Raw genomic sequence first — 19,474 nt, forward strand, 5'->3', positions numbered from 1 at the left:
TAAGTCTATTAGGGTTATGTTAGCCATTGCAGCATTTCATGATTATGAAATATGGCAAATGGATGTCAAAACCGCTTTCCTTAATGGAAAGTTGGCTGAGGATGTGTACATGAATCAGCCAGAGGGTTTTGTCAATGCAGAGTACCCTAATAGAGTATGCAAGCTTAAGAAATCCATTTATGGATTAAAACAAGCATCTCGTAGCTGGAATCTTTGTTTTGATGAGAAGGTAAAAGAGTTTGGCTTCTTGAGAAACGAAGATGAGTCTTGCGTGTATGTCAGAGCTAGTGGGAGTATAGTTAGCTTCTTGGTACTGTATGTGGATGACATACTACTCATAGGAAATGACATCCCAACCTTGCAGGAGGTTAAGTCCTGGCTTGGGAAGTGCTTTGCTATGAAGGACCTAGGGGAGGCTACCTATATCCTAGGGATAAGGATATTAAGAGAAAGGAGTAGAAGACTAATTGGACTTAGTCAGAGTATCTACTTGGATAAGGTGTTGAAAAGGTTCAACATGGAGAATTCCAAGAAAGGAGATTTACCGATCCAAAGCAATACCAAACTGAGTAAGACTCAGAGTCCGAGTACAGAGGCTGAGATAGCTGAGATGAGCCAATTACCATATGCTTCCGCAGTTGGCTCGATCATGTATGCTATGACTTGTACCCGTCCTGATGTGGCATTTGCTTTGAGCATGGTCAGCAGGTATCAGGGGAACCCTGGCAAGGCTCATTGGACCGCGGTAAAGAACATTCTCAAGTACCTGCGGAGGACTAAGGATTGGGTCCTTACCCTTGGTGGCAGTGATGACTTGAGAATATTAGGGTATAGTGATGCTGGTTTTCAGACTGATAGGGATAATTTCCGCTCTCAGTCGGGCTGGATCTTTACCTTAAATGGAGGGGCAATTTCTTGGAAGAGTTCCAAGCAGGAGACGGTGGCTGATTCGACTTGTGAATCAGAGTATATAGCAGCGAGTGAAGCAGCGAAGGAGGCGATATGGCTAAAGAACTTCATCGGAGACCTTGGAGTTGTACCAGCTATTAAGGAACCTATAGAGATTTTCTGTGACAACAATGCTGCGGTTATCTTAGCCAAGGAACCAAGAGATCATGGCAGATCCCGACACATTGACAGAAAATATCACTTCATAAGGCACAAGATTGAAGAAGGACTCCTTGTGACAAGGAGGATATCGTCAGATGAGAATCCTGCAGATCCCCTTACGAAGGGACTGACGAGGGTTAAGCATTTTCAGCATGCGAGACGCATCGGGCTGAGGGACGATATTAGTTTTACAGATTAGATAGTTTTCCTGAAACTTGTAAAATGTAATCGACGTTTGATGATGAATAAAATTTGTGATTTATTTATGAGTAAAGTGTTACTATCATTGTCAATTATTTACTATTGTTTCAGTTTTGCATGTTTTGACTTCCAGAATAATTAATTTGTTCAAACCTCCACAATCGATCATACGTCGGAAGTAGGTATGAATCAAGATTGTCATGAATTGGGTTTGTAGATGCCTTAAAGGTGTTTAGGCATGGCAATGGTTGCTGCAACATTCATGAGTACTCATAAGTTATGAGTATTGGTATAAACCCACGCTCACTTGTATCACTTCATGGAATTTATCTCGAGTGATCGTGAGACGATAACATCATATAAATCTTTAAACCTAGAGATATGAGTTGTTACCTATGAGTTGGTTGTGCATTGATTGCACGTAAACGCATCAGTAACTTGATGTTATAAAACGTGCCTTTGTGTACAATTCAATAAGTAGTAGAACAAGCATATCAGTCGAAGTTTATCTGTTCCTTCTAGAAATAGAAGCGATATCCGGGCCCCTCGATGATTTTGTGTTGACCCATATACCAGGCCTGGTCAGAACTAAACCGATGTGTTCAGTGAAGTTCTTCGTCAAACAAATCGGATAATCGAGAAACAACTGCTAGACAATAAGCAAGACATAGTTCCATGTGTTTGTCCGGCTGATATCATGAGAACAGAGGATTATGTGATCACTTATCTAAAATGGCGCTTCATAGTTCGACAGAGTCTTCATTGTTCGAGGGAGTTTTCGAGAGCTACGATTGTTGGTTGGTTCCTGAAGTTATAGGCAAATATAGTTATTAGACTTATCCAAGTGGGAGTCTGTTGGATAAGGTGTCTAAGTCCATAACTTATTTGGTATATACTTGACCCGACCGGCATGGTCCATTTGGGTTGCATCTCATCCAAACTATTATGGACAATTTTATGAGAGTTATACACATATGTTTATTAATATATTATGAGTTATAATATATTAATATGAAGTTACGTTATTTAATTAGTTTTAGTCTTAAATTAATTATGGATTAATTTAGAGATTAAAAGGAGTACTAATTAAATTATGGGCTATTTGTTTTATATAGTGTGGGCTAATACTCATTTGTTAATGGGCTAGGCTTATGTGGAAGTCCATGGATGATCCATGGAGCTTTTAACCCATGGATCCTTGGAATAGGAAAAGACATGGGTTATTAGGGTTTCACCCTAACCATGCATACTATATAAGCATGCTTATGGAGCATGAAAGGTAGCCTAAGATAGCCTAAGAGAAAGCTAGTGTTCTAGTGTGTGTGTGCATGTGTGTGGCCGAAAATACAAGAGTGTGTATACTCTCTCAAAGTTTTCCAAGAGTTTGTGGTGTTTGTGATTCCATTTGAGGCATTCACACTATTGGTGCTTGGCCCTCAAACTCCTAAGAACCCAACACAACAAAAGGTATGTAATCTCTTCTAACTCTTTTATGTTGAAATGTTCCCCATGCCATGTTAGATAGGTTATAAACCTTGGAAAATTATTATTTTGCATGTATTTAGACAAACATAGATCCAAGGTTTATTAGGGTTGCATGCACACTTAGGAAGTGTTAGATTGCTCAAAACCCAACAGGGCCTACAGTCTAACTGAATCTATACTGAGCCTTCGGCATGACTGGGCCACCATGTGGGCCTACAGTCTCCCCAGATCGCTCATAGGGTATGTTGGCCTTCATCACAAAGCAGGACCGCCTCAACCCAACCAACAAGAAAGTAATCACGTGCGCATAACTAACATATACTGGCATATACAGATATCAAATATATTTATCTTACGGATCATCAATCATAACAATCTCTCATGACTAGAGCACAGGCCCATCAGGCCACTAACATACAAATCCCTAAGGATCACAAAACATAACATACTGTCTATCCTGATTTCGATCTATCAGATCTTAATCGCATATATCATATAATAATCATAACAACTACAGGGCTAGCCTTGGTGCCTTAGACCCTTTTGATACAGTAAGGATAACTCACCTCGCAGATTTCGACTCGGTAGATAAATCCCAAATCTCGGATCACTTGCCAAAGACTCCACCACCTATTACCATAGTACGAATATACTCATAAGCCCTCAACCTCACAAGGTACTCCATAAACCAGCTAGACAACCCCTGGTCAAAGTCAAAGTCCCCAGTCAAGGTCAACAGTCCATGTTGACCTTAACTCGCCAAGTACCCTCGGCTACTCGCCGAGTTCCTTGAAGTTCTTTCCCACTCGCCGAGTCACCGGGGTGACTCGTCGAGTTCCTACGATTTTCGATCGAAACCCAAAGACCACCCGTCAAGTTTCCTTCTGGCAACACGACGGATACATATGCATTTATAACTTGGGAAAAACCCATCCGACTCGCCGAGTTGTTCATACAACTCGTCGAGTCTATGGCAATCTTCATCGGACTCGTCGAGTTCATGGCCATCTTCATGTGACACGCCGAGTCAACCTTGCGACTCGGCGAGTTCCTTTAGTCCTAAGCCATACAGACTCAATTAAGCCATGCAATGGCTCCAAATTACAGATCCAAGCTTCTAGGGCATGCTTTTCACGCAAAGTTGCAGACTTTACGTGCATGCATGACTAAAAAGGTTCTTAATGCCAAATCTAAGCTCTTAATGTGGTTTCATGCACAAGGAGGGCCTCATCCACGACCAAAACAGAAACTTTATGATTCTAGAACTTGAGAAGGGTCCAGATCTGAAGTTACAACTTCAGATTTAGCCCATAGCTCACCAAATTGACTCCAAAAATCCATAAAACCCTAAAACTCAACTGTGACATCCCCAATTTCACGGCCAGAAAAGACCGATTTGTTTATGCTTTGTTTTATAAATGAGAGTAATCGTTTAAAAAAACGGTTGCGGAATTTGTTCCCAAAACAAGATATGATAATAACTTATCAAAACATTTCTCAAAGAGAATGTATTTTTATTTAATAATAAAACCTTGGGATGTCATGTTCCGATACAGAAACATAAGCATAAACATATCATACATTCATTTACACTAGTGATTTACATCTCTTTTAATCTCTCAGTGAGATGGGTCTTCACATCGATACCTGTGATACAAAGAAAACTAGGTGGGTCAGGCTTGGGAGCCTAGTGAGCATATAGGGTTTTCAACCCACAATAATACATTTATTATATTCAATCATCAAACAATCAACCCAAACACCCATCTCCATATCTACTTTATTTCTTAAGGGTTTACCCTAAGAATCAACAATCCTTCATCCATTCATTCCCAAGGATTTATCTAAGGGATTGGCACGAAGTCCATTGCTGCCAAAGTTTATCTATCAGGTACTAAATCCATAGTTATCAGGTGCTAACTCCACAGTCACTAAGGTTTACTCAGCAGTAGGTGCTAACTCCATAGTCACCAAGGTTTATACAATAGACGCTAACTCCATAGTCACCAAGGTTTATCAAATAGGCGCTAATTCCATAGTCACCAAGGTTTATACAATAGGCGCTAACGCCATAGTCACCAAGGTTTATACAATAGGCGCTAACTCCATAGTCACCAAGGTTTACTCATACCATCTTTCATCACACACCAACTATTCCATCTACCCATATTCTACCCAACATATTTGTAGATACAAAATACATATATACAGTTTAACTCATTTAAAATCTATATAAAACATCCATTCCATGCTCATCTCAAATAAACAACAATATATAAACACAAAGCACGTATTTCATAGCAAATACTTCATATTTATGTGTTCGAAGAAAGTAACTACACACTCACTTGATCAGAAGATGATCGGACAGCACTACGGCTAGTAGAAGTAGTATTCTTCTGTAGATCCGGAAGATCTTCACAAAAATTGGCTTCTAGCGGGTAGAGCTTCGGCTCGGAATTGCACTTCTCGGGATCTTCGGGGCTTCGGGACTTGCTTCGGGGCTCGGGATTAATACCGGGGCTTTGGGATATTTCTTGCATGAAAAACGATGCAAAAACGAGAAAGAAAGAAGAGAAAAGGAGCAAAGAACTCGGCAGCCTCGAGTTCCTTTTATAGGGGTTGGATTCTCGATTTACACTAGGCGTACTCAGTATGCTGGTTGTATGCAACGTCATTTCATGCGTATGTACTCGAGTGACATCATTGCATGCGTAGCTAAGGCGGTTCCGAGTATGCTGGGCGTACTCCAAAATTACGCTGGGCGTACTCGATTAAGCAAACTTCAAAATTGCGTAACTTTCGCATACGAGCTCCGTTTTTGACGTTCTTTATATCCACGAGTAGGTGAGAATATACTCTACAAATTTCATTTAGGCTCCGTTGGCTAATTTTGACTTTATTTTTATTATATTATTTCAGTAGGCCGGAACAGGAAAACTCCGTTATAAATTTATAACTTCTTCATCCGACGTCCGTTTTCGTCTGTCTTTATACTGTTTCACTATTAATAACGAGATCTTTGATTCTCGTTTAGATTGTTTCGGCTAAAAACGCTCGATCTCAAATCGAGTATTCGGGCTGCATACTGCTAAGTCGAAACTTCGGAAAATCATAACTTCCTCATACGATGTCAGATTTGGGCGTTTTTTTTACGCACACTCTCGGTTTAACGTATTCTAAGACTTTCATTTAGATGGATAAGGCCAAATATCTCTCTAACGTAAATTCACTGTTTACGTCGCGCTGTGTCGTGCCGATACTGTCGCAAAACTTCGACAGGTCATAACTTCTTCGTTACAACTTGGATTTTGGCGTTCTTTATATGTACGGAATCCTTGTAACATATACTACAACTTAGTTAAGATTAATCCTTCTAGATAATCTTCCATAAAAAGTCATTTTTGATGCTTATCGTCTCTAAATTGACTAGCCCTGATCTACGGGCGTTACAATTATCACCTCCTTAGGATGATTACGTCCCGGAATAATCAACGAAATAGGACTTGTAAAATGATTCCAATTTTTTGACTTACGTCAGATGTTACATTGAACTTGGTTTTCACGTAACAAACTCATCGTAGTCGGACTCAATTTGATATGACCACTAGGGTCGGAATAACAACCATCTTACTAGTCATTACCGAAACAATGGTAATGACATACTTGAATAAAACGAGACTAATCACTCACTTCTTGGTAACCTTGTAACTTTCCCTGATCCAAGCGTGAGTCTTGTGCTTCTAGTAGTATAAATATTTACTACTATTCACATCTACTCATACTCGTCCCAAGTATTGTCTCGCAGTCAACCAAGTCACCATACATATATCATATAATCATTCAACACATTAGATAACAAAACCAGGGTTTATATTATTTCTTGAAACTATTACACAAAAGTTCAAGTTCACCCTATACTATGCCTCTAACAGGCTATGCTTCCTGATACAGACTTTATATATATTAATATGAAGTCTTCATCTTTTAATCCTCCCATCGTTTTCTGCTTCGTCGAGGAGCATGTGGAATGCCCTCGGCTAGGGATGAGCTTTGGAACCGGACCGGTTCGAAACCGGAACCGGTTTTCGTATATTATAAGAACCGGGAACCGGACCGCCGGTTCTAGCGCCGGTTCCGGTTCCGGTCCCGGTTTTTCGGTTATTTTTCAAAGTAGAACCGGTTGAAATACTATAGATTATATACTATCTTCTAGAACTTGTAAATGATTCAATATTTAACCAAATTATGACTTTTTACATTCTAAATTGAAGTACAAACACTAAATTACATGATGAAAAAAGAATCAAGTAATTCCAACTTCATATGAGTGAGTTATGCGCATTTTAAAAGCAGGGACAGATTCCAAAAAAATAAAAAATGCTGAAACAGAAAAAACGCAACATTGATATGTTGTCTTCCGGGGTCTATAACTGATTCAATATCTAACCAAAATATGTGTTTTTATAGTCTAAAATGAACTACAAACATCAAATTACATGCTGGAAAAAAAATTAAGTAATTCCGACGTCATATGAATGAGTTATACACATTTAAAAATTGGGACATATTCAAAAAAACAAAAAAATAATGTTGAAATAAAAAGAACGCAACATCGATATGCTTTCTTTCGGGGCATGTGTCTGATTCAATATCTAACCAAAACATATGTTTGTACCATAAAAATGAATTACAAACTCCAAATTACATGTTGAAAAAAAATCAAATAATTTCGACTTCATATGAGCAAGTTATGTGCATTTTAAAAAATGAAAAAAATGTCAAACCGGTTCCGGTTCTTAGAACCGGGACCGGTTTTCATAAAAATGGAGAACTGGTAACCGGACCTATTACCAATTCCGGTTCCGGTTCTGGCGGTTCTAATGCTCATCCCTACCCTCGGCTGTGGCGGTGTGTCTTTCTTTGGGCAGTCTTTAGAAATATGCCCGTCTTCGTTACATCTGTAGCACACCTTCTTGATAGGCGCACACTTGTTGGCGTAATGCCCTGTCTTCCCACATTTGTAGCAAGTCATCTCCTCACTACATTTCCCAAAGTGTTTCTTTTTACACTTCTCACACCACTTACCTTCATCTCTTCCCCCAGATTTCGAGAATTTGCTTTCTTTGTTGATCGCTGAAAATCCTTCATGTTTCCTTTTCTATCCAACTTCAGCTCTTTCCAGACCCTTTTCCCTTATTTGGGTCTTAACATTCTTGGCTGCCCAGATGGCGGCTTTCAGAGTGGTTGCTTGCTTGACTATCGGACCAAAGTCCGCTGGTAATCCATTGGCAAACTTGTTGACCTTGGAAAGTTCGATTGGAATTAGGTATGGAATAAGCTTCATCTTCTCCGTAAAGCTTGTAGCGTATTCTTTAGATTCTGGAACTCATTGCCGATTTCCAGAAGATCCTGCTCAGAGCAGTATTGCATTTTCAGTTAACTTGTTCAACTCCTTGTAGTTAATGCACACCTTCTTCCTGACGAAGAGGATCGGTGCTCCCCAGGGTGAACTACTCGGACGAATAAACTGCTTACCGAGCAGCTCCTGCAGCTGAGATGACAGCTCTTGCATCTCAGGTGGTGCCAGACGGTACGACGTCTTGGCGATAGGGGCCGCACCCGGAACTAGATCAATCCTGAACTCAACCTGCCTCTCCAAAGGCACTCCAGGCAACTCCTCCGGAAACACGTCAACAAACTCCCTAACCAGTGGGACCTCTGAGACTGAGGGTTGCCCCTATCCCGTGTATCCACCACATACGCTAAATAACCGGCACACCCGTGCTGAATATACTATCGAGCCCTAGTTGCCGAACAAAACCCTGATCCGATCCTTGTGCCCTCGCCATATACCACTTGTTCTCCCCCACTTGGGGTTCGAACCACCACTCGTTGTCCCTCACAGTCGATCATGGCGCCAAATCGACTGAGCCAATCCATCCCTACTATCATGCATACCTCCCTCATGGGAATAGGGATTAAGTATATCGGGAATGATACCCCGAAAATCTCAAACTCGCATCCCCGGTAGACCGAAGAAGCAGAAACCCCATGCTCGTTGGCGATCGACACTCGCAACGGACACTCAAGCTCATCCACCGACACACTAAACCCTCTACTGAAAGCCTGAGATACAAACGATCGACTCGCCCCCCGAGTCGAATAATACCAAAGAAAGTAAAGAATTTACTAAAACTGTACCTAAACACAGGTACAACCAATAAGCATAACACAGATATAATAACTGAAACAGAGAAATAGAAACATACCATCAACCACATCCGGTGCTGCCTTGGCCTCCTCGGCCGTAAGTTGGAAGGCGCGCCCCTGAGCCTTCGAAGGCTCCACCTTGACTGGCCTCCCATCCTGGCCCAATCCTCAAAGTAGTCAATGCGGAACCCTGCGTCAGATTGGCGGTGAGTTGCGGATAGTTGGTCTTTACGTGAACAACCTGATGACAATGGAAACAAATCCTCATATCTGCTGGAGAGGCGGACTGACGACAGTCCCGGGCATAACGCCCCTCCTTTCCACATTCGTGGCAACCACCTCCTGCTCGGCAAACCCCAAAATGACCCCGGCCACACTTTCCACAAGCGCGGCTCTGCTGACCCCCGGTCCGAGTATCAGCAGTCTTAGACCGCTTAGGTGCCGGCTGAGACTGTGTCGGAACCTGACGCTGCTCGCTCAACTGCAACTCAATCTCTAACTCACGCCGCCTCGCGGCTTCCTGAAGATCCAGGAGGGTATCATAACGCTGCATAGCCACAAACTGCCGAATATCCGTCTTGAGCATACTTACATAATGAGTCATTTGAGACTGATCTGAGGCAAACTCCAAGCAGAACATAGCCCTCTCCGTGAACATACGAGTAATCTCCATCACAGACTCCCCATCTTGTCTCAAAGTCAAAAACTCCTTAGCCAGCCGCTCCCGCTCAACACGTGGAACGTAGCGGGTGCGGAACATATCCCGGAACTGCTCCCAAGTAATAACAGCTTGCTGATCCTCAGTGTACGACCCTGTCGTCAATCTCCACAAATCCTTTTCCCCAAGCCTCAGCAGGTTCAGGGCACACCTGACCTTCTGGTTAGCAGGACATGAACACGTGAAGAAACAGCCCTCCACATTAGACAACCACCTCATAGCCGTGATCACATCCTGTGTACCAACAAATTTTGGGGCCTTCTTGTTATCGAAGTCCCGGTAATGCAAAGCCCGGTCGGCTCCTCCTCCGATCCCTGCCGCGGTTACAGCTGATGTGGCTGCAGTGGCCGCTGTCTCAGCTAGAGCTGCATATCGCTCATCAAAATACTCGACCATCGCGATCTTAATCGACCCAAACATCTCTGGCAGCTGCGCTCGAAAGGCCGTAGCGACCTCATCATGTAGAATCTCCCGGATCCTAGCATCCAACTCCTCTATCCCTATCTAAACCACGGGCTCAGGTGCTACCGGCACCTCTAACCCTCCGTCTCCCGACCCAGACCCTGATCCGGATCCCGATCCTGATCCGTACCCAACAGCAAAACGTCTCGTCACCACCATACTGAAAGATACACTCAAGACATCACATAAACAACATAATATCGGGAGACCAAAACCCACAAACCCTAGGGGTTGTGACTTCCTTGCTACGCATATGGGTCTTGTGCTTTCAGTAGTACGGGCCCATACTACCTTCCACACCTACCCATATTTGTCTCAAGTATCACCACAACACCCTAATACTATCATCAACGTAATATGTGCTTAACCCTTGCTCCTAGGGGAGCATTGCCTACCTCGCAACTAACCTCACTGCTCCCACAACTCACACATCCATGAAACTTCCATCAACCCCTGCAGCGCTAGTGCATGCTAGTTGCACATAACACTGGACCCAATAGACTTTCGAATATCCAATCCTATCTGAAGACTGAATCCAACATTCTCAGGCTATAAGATCTTAATTACGCATAACCGTGATGCATACACTAAAAACTACAGTAATGATGTCAATTCCGTATACACGAAACCCTATGCTAGTAGGCATCATATGACCAGGCAAGTTTATCATGCAATTCCTGAAGATCCCTAGCCTAGCACTAGCATGTTGTTCTAACATATCATAATATCAAATAACTATATGGTATTTTAGGGTTTACTTACAGGCTCCGACTGATCGTACCCTCTACATCCTCCATCCTTTACCTTGAAAACCATTTTAAAAAAAAATCGTTTTCCAAAAATTCCCTTGATTTGAGACTGGATTCACACGAGTGTTCCTCCGACTCACTCAAACCAAGGCTCTGATATCAACTTGTAACATCCATCAATTTTACGCCAAATTTAAACTTTTTCAATCATAAATAAAACCCCAATAGTATTGTTTACAAAAATGTTTTCAAATCATTATTCAATCAGAGTGTCCTAAAAGTCAGATCATAAGGATGAGGAGCGGTACGGTCACGCCTTCGCCTTGCCATGATCTCCCGAAGTACCTGAAACAATAACTGTAAACTGTAATCCTGAGGGCTTAGTGAGCTACCCCCCAAAATACCAATACCACACTGATAATATCATATCAGTAATAATCAATCAATATGCATATTGGGCCATCGGCCTAACTGGACCGCCCTACAGGGCCTACAGTCTAACTGAATCTATACCGAGCCTTCAGCATGACTGGGCCGCCACGTGGGCCTATAGTCTCCCCGGACCGCTCATAGGGTATGTTGGCCTTCAGTACAAAGCAAGACCGCCTCAACTAAGTTATAGTATATGTTACAAGGTTTTCGTGCATATAAAGAACGCCGAAGGCTCGGTATAGATTCAGGGCTAGTCAATTTAGAGACGATAGGCGTCAAAAATGAAGTTTTGATGAAAGATTATTTAGAATGAATAATCTTAACTAAGTTATAGTATATGTTACAAGGTTTTCGTGCATATAAAGAACGCCGAAATCCGAGTTATAACGAAGAAGTTATGACCCGTCGAAGTTTCGCGACAGAACCGGCACGACGCTGAATGACGTAAAAAGTGAATTGATGTTAGAGCGATATTTAGCCTTAGTGATCTAAACGAAGGTTTTAGAGTTCGTTAAACCATGAGCGTGCATAAAAAGAACGTCTAAATCTGACTTCGTATGAGGAAGTTATGATTTTTCTAAGTTTCAGTTTAGCAGTATGCAACCCGAATACTCGATTTGAGATCGAGCGGTTTTTATCCAAAACAATCTAAATGAGAATCGAAGATCTCGTCAATTATAGTGAAACGATAAAAAGATAGGCGAAAACGGACGTCGGATGAAGAAGCTATGAATTTATAACGGAGTTTTCCAGTCCCGGCCTACTAAAAATAATATAATAAAAATAAAGTCAAAATTAGCCAACGGAGTCTAAACGAAAGTTGTAGAGCGTAGTCTCACCTACATGTGGATATAAAGAACGTCAAAAACGGAGCTCGTATGCGAAAGTTACGCAATTTAGAAGTTCGACGAGTCAATTACGCCCAGCGTAATTTGAGTACGCCCAGCGTACTCAGTCGGATGCAACTTGTCTGACCAATACTCGAGTGCCACCAGTCGACGCACGCAATGACGTCAAAGTACGCCCTACGTACTGTGTACGTCCTGCGTAATTTGAGATTACGCCCCGCGTAATCCCAGACCCTCAGCCTATAAATAGAACTCGAAATCAGCCATTTTCTCTTGTTCAAACTCTTTCTTCTCTCTATTTTTTGCCTCGTTTTGCATGCCATTTATACCCCGAAACCCCGGTAATATTTCCGAGCTCCGAAGCAAGATCCGAAGCCCCGAGGATCCCAAAGAGCGTTATTCCCGAGCCGAAGCGCTGCCCGCGAGGAGCCGATTTTTGTGAAGATCTTCCAGATCTACGGTGAAACACTACTTCTGCAAGCCGTAGTGCTGCCCGATCATCTTCTGATCAAGTGAGTGTATAGTCACTTTCATCTTACACATAAATATGAAGTATTTTATAAAATACGTGCTATGTGTTATATATTAATTATCTATTTGAGATGGATTTGGAATTGATGTTTTTTATACGGGTGTTAAATGATTTAAATTGTGTTTGTATTTATATCTACAAAAATGTTGGGTAGAACATGGGTAGATGGAATAGTTGGTGACGATGCGACTTCGTACCTATTGAGTAAGCCTTGGTGACGACGCGACTTCGTGCCTATTTGATAAACCTTGGTGACGATGTGACTTCGTGCCTTTTGGTGTAAACCCAGGTGACTATGAGACGTAGTGCCTATTGTGTAAACCCTGGTGACTATGAGACGTAGTGCCAATTGTATGAACCCTGGTGACTATGCGACGTAGTGCCTGTTGTATAAACCGTGGTAGCAAATGGATTGTGTGCCAGTTCCTTAGGTAAACCCTTAGGAATGAATGAAGAAAGTATAATCGATTCTTAGGGTAAAACCTTGATAAATAAAGAAGATAATGGGGATGGGTATTTGGGTTGATCGTTAATAATTGAATATAATAAATGTATTATTGTGGGTTGAAAACCCTATATGCTCACCAGGCTCCCAAGCCTGACCCACTCAGTTTTCTTTGTATCACAGGTATCAATACGAAGACATAATTCACTGAGAGAATAAAGGAGATGTAAATCATTAGTGTAAATAAATGTAAGTTCTGTTTATGCTTATGTGTCTGTATTAGAACATGACATCCCGAGATTTTGTTATATAATGAAAATACTTTTCTTTAAGAAATGCTTTGATAAATTCTTATCATATTTTTTTTATTTTGGGGACAAATTCCGCAACAATTTTCTTTAAACGATTACTCTGATTTTAAAAACAAAGCATAAACAAATCGGTCTTTTCTGGCCATGAAATTGGGGATGTCACATACAGAAATCAAATATATTTATCTTACAGGTCATCAATCATAACAATCTTTCATGACTAGAGCACAGGCCCAGCAGGCCACTAACATACCAACCCCTAATGATCACAAAACATAACATACTGTCTATTCTGATTTCGATCTATCAGATCATAATCGCATATATCATATCATAATCATAACAACTACAGGGCCGCCCTTGGTGCCTTAGACCCTTTTGATATAGTGAGGATAACTCACCTCGCAGATGTCGACTCGGTAGATAAATCCCAAATCTCGGATCACTTGCCAAAGACTCCACCACCTATTACCGTAGTACGAATATACTCATAAGCCCTCAACCTCACAAGGTACTCCATAAACCAGCTAGACAACCCCTGGTCAAAGTCAAAGTCCTTGGTCAAGGTCAACAATCCATGTTGACCTTAACTCGCCGAGTTCCTTGAAGTTCTTTCCCACTCGCTGAGTCACCGTCGAGTTCTTACAATTTTCGATCGAAACCCTAAGACCATCCATCGAGATTCCTTCTGGAAACACGACGGATACACACGCATTCATAACTTGGGGAAAACTCATCCGACTGGCCGAGTTGTTCCTACAACTCATTGAGTCTATGGCAATCTTCATTGGACTCGCCGAGTTGTTCATCCAACTCGTCGAGTTCATGGCCATCTTCATGTGACTCGCCGAGTCAACCATGCGACTCGATGAGTTCCTTCAGTCCTTAAGCCATACAGACTCATTTAAGCCATGAAATGGCTCCAAATTACAGATCCAAGCTTCTAGGGCATGATTTTCACGTAAAGTTGCAGACTTTACGTGCATGCATGACTAAAAGGCTCTTAATGCCAAATCTAAGCTTTTAACGGGGTTTCATGCACAAGGAAGGCCTCATCCACTACCAAAATAGAAACTTTATGATTCTAGAACTTGAGAAGGGTCCAGATCTGAAGTTACAACTTCAGATCTAGCCCATAGCTCACCAAATTGACTCCAAAAATCCATAAAACCCTAAAACTCAGCCACAAACAGATCTAGAAGAGAAGGGAAGTAAAGATTGCAACTTGATACCTCCAAATGATGCTAGCTGAGGTAAGTTCTGTTTTCCACACCTTCCTTGCTTCAACCCCTTTGCTCTTCAAGCTTTTCCCTCCTATCCAACCTTCTTTCCAAGGCTTAAAACACACCAAAAAGAGTACCACACGAATTAGGTTTTTACTAAGCTCTCACAGAATGTAAAGAGGCCAAATGAGGCTTAGGCCTCCTTAAATAGGGTGCAAAACCTTGAGATTTAGGGTTTCCTCTGCCAGCTCCTACTCGTCGAGTTCCTCCCTTGACTCAAGAAGTAGGTCACTAAACACGCGGTCCCACCCCGCTGCTACTCGATGAGTAGGGCAACCAACCTGTCGAGTAAGACTTAAAACAAAATAACCTTTTATTTAAATCCATACCTGAGAATCGGGGTGTTATAGAATCATGGTCGGTGTACAAGACAAACTCGCGATTAAATTGGTAGTGTCGCCAATATTTTATTGCCTGAACTACCACATAAAATTCAACATCGTATGTGTTATAGATAAGACGAAGACCAGATACCTTCTCACTGTAAAATGCCACAGGCTTCCCATTTTGACCGAGAACGACTCCAATCCCTATTTTTTACATGTCAGTATGTAGTTCGAAAGGTTGCGAGAAGTCTGGTAGTACTAATATTGGTGTAGTGGTGAGTTTTTCTTTGATTGTTGTGAACGCCTTCTCTGCTTCGTTGGACCAAATAAATGTAGTATGTTTCACGCAATCAGTAATGGGGGCTATGATCCCGCTGAAGTGTGGTATGAACCTCCTGTAGAAGGATGTGAGACCATGAAAACTTCTTACTTCAGTTATTGATTTTGGACTTGGCCATAGTCGGATTGCCTCAACCTTGGTATCGTCTACCTGTAATCCATCACCTGTGATAACATACTCCAAAAATATTAACTTAGTTGTCATGAACACACATTTCTTTATCGCCACATAGAATCGATCGCATCTTAATACACTCAATACCTCCCTTACATGTTGGAGGTGTGTTTCTGGATCACCACTATGAATCAGGATGTCGTCAAAGTAAACAACAACAAACCTCCCAATAAATGGTCGCAAAATTTGGTTCATGACATGCATAAAAGTGCTCGACACATTTGATAAACCAAATGGCATTACTAGCCATTCATACAACCCCTCACGTGTTTTGAATGCTGATTTCCACTCGTCCCTTGGTTGGATACGGATTTGATAATACCCGCTTTTCAAGTCCAATCGTGAAAATATTTTAGCACCACTAATTTGGTCCAACAAGTCATCGAGGCGAGGAATAGGGAAGCAATATCGTACGATGATTTTATTGATTGCACGGTTATCCTCACACATGTGCCACAAACCATCTTTTTTTTTGGAGTTAACAATGCCGGTATCGCAACAGGACTCGTGCTTTCCCGTATGTGTCCTTTAGAGAGCAACTCCTCTACTTGACGCCTAAGTTCTTCAAGTTCATGAGGACTCATGCGATAATGTGGTCGGTGGGGAAGAGTCGCCCCTGGTTCGAGGTCTACATGATGTTGGATGTCACGAAGTGGGGGGAGCTCATCGAGAAGCTCTTCAGGGAACACGTCCTGAAATTCACTCAATAGTGACTGAACGAAATCGGATGCTAAACATGGCTGGTTAACTTCTTTTCCAAACAGGACATAAACAACATCTGTTTCTTTTATCTCTTCATTGAATTGTGTCATAGACAGTAGGTTTGGAGTGGTGGTGTTTGTTTTAACCTTTGTAGTTGGTCTGGTTGGAACGAGAGTAATCTTGACTCCTTCAAACATGAAACTGTATGAATTAGATCGACCATCATGGTTTACTTTCCTGTCAAACTGCCATGGTCGACCAAGCAATAGACGACACGCATGCATGTTGACGACATCACACCAGACCTTATCACGATAATTAGCACAAATAGAAACAGGAACCAATGCACGTTTTGAAATTGTTACCTCGCCACCACGTTTGAGCCATGCTAGTTTGTAAGGTTTTGGGTGTCGTTCCGTACGAATGTTTAACTTTTGAATTGCTTCTTCGGACACAATATTTTCACAACTACCAGAATCGATAACAAAAAGACACACCTTGCCTAGGATGGTGCATGTCGATAGGAATATGTTACTCCTCAACCAATCGTCTTCAGACGCCACAGGGGTCAGACACGATCTTCACACAACTAGGGCGAACCCTTCATCACATTCAACTATTTCTTCCTTGTAATCAGTCTCATCGTATACGGGAGGGTTCTGATCCCCTGCTTCCATTTCGTCTTCATCTGCGAACATGACTCTTTTCCCGTTCTTTTTATAATCAGCTTGTCGGTGATCGTGGTCGCCACACGAAAAACATTTTAGATTGCTGGTAGTTGTTTCCCTTGAGTAGGTAGGAATGGTTGGTCTTTTCTCTAGGGCCGAATTTGTACATGAAGTGTTAGCTCCTGTTGGTGTCGGTCCCACTTTGTTGAATGGGTTCGTGATTTGATTCGTTGTGCTCCGTCGGAATTGTCTTTCAACCATGAGTGCTCCCTGATGGGCTGCTAAAATAGACACATGATCAAACATGTTCACTACCTCTTGTATTTGGAGTTTCAGCCAATCAACATACCTTGCCGCCAACTGGTCTTCGGTTTCTTGAATCTCGTTTCTTGCTAACAACTGGTAAAAATCGATAGTGTACTCATCCACTGTGCGCAGTCCATGTTTTAGATTTTGTAGTTGCTAGTATATAATCCGTTGGTAATTATACGATAGGAACATTTCACGGAGGTGTTTCTTCATCTTCTCCCATGTGTTAATCTTTTCTTTTCCCATGCGATGTCGTGTGGGATTTAGTTGTTGCCACCATGCTATTATGCGACCCCGTAATCTGGTGGCGATCAACGAAACCCGCCTCTCGTCGGGAACACCTCGGAATTCCAAAATTTCATCACTTGTTGCAAGCCAATTGAGGAAGTCTTCCTCCTGAAGGTTTCCATGAAACTCTGGCATGTCTGTTTTAAGTCCATATTCCCATTTCCTGTCATTGCTTCTATCATTATGCCATGGTGTACGTGTGTGCGGTGGTCTAGGCGAATTCCTCACCCTCATCTTCTGTTCAATTAAGGACGGAACCCTTCGAACGCCGCCCTGGTTCCCTCTCGTCCAAGAGGGCGATCATCCTCTCCGTTAATTGATACATGATCCATATGTTCATCAATAATTCTTCTAACATGCTCCTCAAACTGGTTGTTGTCATCCTGCTCGAAGATCTCTTCCATATGTGCCTTGTGCTGTCAATTTTGTCGTGGAGGCATGATTCAGAATCGCTTTGCTCTGGTACCAACTAATGCAGCGGAAACCTAAGATTAGATAAAACAATCACAAGTGTTGATTTGTACACACAAATACCAACTGTAACTCTTCCAAACCTGTTGATTCATAGTTACGTGAATACCAGATCAAGGCATCAATACACAATATCACAAAGAATTAAGTATTGGAACAGATTATTTCATTCTAGAAAAACTGTCAAAGCAACGAGGTTTTAAACAGGAAGTAAGGCCCAAAAGTCAACCATAAAGCAAAACCAAAACTAGGAAAAAAATGGATAATAAGCACAACGATTTAGACACGCAATTCATCAAAATAATCCAAGAAGGTTAGGGCTTGCTCCTCCACGTTGAGGCCCAGATCAATGAGAAACAAAGAGAGCATACACTACACTAGTACAGAGAGAACATACAAACACTAGAACATACTATACAAACACTAGAACACTATAACATTAATGTGAGCCATTACTTCATGGCATGGCAATCAATTGTTGTGTCAGGTTTTGCAACCAGAGTCTCCTGGAGGGAGAGCGTGAGTTGGTGTATAGATCTATACGAGATTGACTATCCTACACCGTGCTGCTAGCTACAGTGGGACCTGCAGGTCTACAGGTGACTAATGTCATACCATTTCGATGCCTTATAGCGTTGAGTTTTAACTAGTCGATCAAGCATGTTTACAACTATATCACATTTTACCTTAATTAAAACAATTGTTTTAAGGTAGTTAGTACAATGGTAGTAGCTATATACTAATACTACAAGTACATCATTATTATTTTCCCATTACATTCAAATTGTGATCTTCTCACATAACGGTAATGTAAACTATATTTCTGGTAAATGATAGTCTATCTTTGGGAAAATTACACACTTTTCCAAACAAACAACATACAGAACATTCGGGCCTTGGTAAAAGGCTACTTTTAATAGAAAATATAGGATTTTTGTAACGACCAAAAATTTCAACCAATTTAAAACATTTTATTTCATTCAAAAACCATTAAGTTCATATATCTTGATTTCAAAATAGTTTAAACCTCAGAGTATCCCCCAGAACCATATCACATAGATCATAAAACATGAGGAGCGGTACGATCACACCTTCGCCTTGCCATGATCTCCTGAAGTACCTGAAAAAATACACTGAACTGTAAGCTCGAAAGCTTAGTGAGTTACCCCCAAAATACCAACCACACATAAACTTACTCATAACATATCACAAATATAACAACCATGCACATCGAGTCTACAATATGACTGGTCCACTCTCCGAGCCTCGGCACGTCTGGTCCGCCCGCTTGGGGCCTTCAGCTTATCCGGACCGCTCGCTGGGCCTTCGGATTATCTGGTCCGCCCTGGGTATGTTGGCCTACAACACAAAGCAGGACCCGCCTCAACCCAACCCCCGTCAAACAAC

This window comes from Lactuca serriola, chromosome 1, assembly GCF_051521515.1.
Source record: "Lactuca serriola cultivar US96UC23 chromosome 1, Lser_US96UC23_V15, whole genome shotgun sequence".
Lineage (NCBI taxonomy): Eukaryota > Viridiplantae > Streptophyta > Magnoliopsida > Asterales > Asteraceae > Lactuca > Lactuca serriola.